Below are 1,244 nucleotides of genomic sequence, written 5' to 3'. Positions count from 1 at the left end.
TATTCAGAGGTCGTGGGTTCGGATGCCACCACGGCATGGTTGTTTTTTCTGCTGGTTTATAAGAAATTTTCTTTAAACCAATCGATTGGCAATTGAAATTTTAAAAAAAAGAAAACGTTCCCCTATGCACCTTGGTTTCGGTGACTGTTGGCTTCCTTAATATGTTTGTCAAACGAGCCCCTCATTTCATTTGCCTTGTCTGCTAATAGCTTAACGGGTGTCTCGGTTCTGGCAGTCTTTAAGCCATAGGTAGCATAAGAGGGCTCTCACACAGTTTCCGCCCTCGCCGTTAGATAACGTTTTACGTCACATTTGCGGTATTACAGGACGGGCTACGTCCACCGCTATGGACGAGGGTGCGCTGGTGAACACTCTCAAGGTTCTCTTACACGCAAAACATAAATACACACGAAAGCAGCAGATTGGACACCTGTCGCCGTAGCTCAGTTGGTAAGAGCACCGGACGCGATATTCGGAGGTTGTGGGTTCGAATCCCACCGGCGGTATTTTTGTTTAAACCAATTGATTGGCATTAGCAATTTAAAAAATAGAAAACGCTCCCCTATGCACCTTGGTTTCGGTGACTGTTGGCTTCCTTAATAATTTTTTCAAACGAGCGCCTCATTTCATTTGCCTTGTCTGCTAATAGCTTAACGGGGTTCTCGGTTCTGCAGTCTTGATGCCATAGGTAGCATAAGAGGGCTCTCACACAGTTTCCGCCCTCGCCGTTAGATAACGTTCTACGTCACACTTGCGGTATTACAGGACGTGCTACGTCCACCGCTATGGACGAGGGTGCGCTGGTGAACACTCTCAAGGTTCTCTTACACGCAAAACATAAATACCCACGAAAGCAGCAGATTGGACAGCCGGTTCCGTAGCTCAGTTGGTAAGAGCACCGGACGCGATATTCGGAGGTCGTGGGTTCGGATCCCACCGGCGGCATGGTTGTTTTTGTGTGCTGGTTTATAAGTAATTTTCATTAAACCAATTGATTGGCATTACAAATTTTAAAAAATAGAAAAAGTTCTATGCACCTTTGTTTCGGTGACTGTTGGCTTCCTTAATATGTTTGTCAAACGAGCCCCTCATTGCATTTGCCTTGTCTGCTAATTGCTTAACGGGGGTCTCGGTTCTGGCAGTCTTGATACCATAGGTAGCATAAGAGGGCTCTCGCACAGTTTCCGCCCTCGCCGTAAGATGACGTTCTTCGTCACACTTGCGGTATTACAGTAAAGCAGCTG

The 1,244-nt window shown here is 46.4% G+C and overlaps 1 non-coding gene across 1 annotated transcript; it reads left to right on the top strand.

The window, feature by feature from the left end:
- The first annotated feature begins 432 nt into the window (after window positions 1-432).
- On the top strand, window positions 433-506 carry TRNAS-CGA (transfer RNA serine (anticodon CGA)). Its single transcript has one exon. It is a non-coding gene; the product is annotated as a tRNA-Ser (tRNA).
- Window positions 507-1,244: the final 738 nt, after the last annotated feature.

Source organism: Amblyomma americanum, chromosome 2, assembly GCF_052857255.1.
Source record: "Amblyomma americanum isolate KBUSLIRL-KWMA chromosome 2, ASM5285725v1, whole genome shotgun sequence".
In the NCBI taxonomy this organism is placed as follows: domain Eukaryota; kingdom Metazoa; phylum Arthropoda; class Arachnida; order Ixodida; family Ixodidae; genus Amblyomma; species Amblyomma americanum.
The sequence above is the reverse complement of the archived record's forward strand: the minus strand, read 5'-3'. Positions and strand labels throughout refer to the sequence as shown.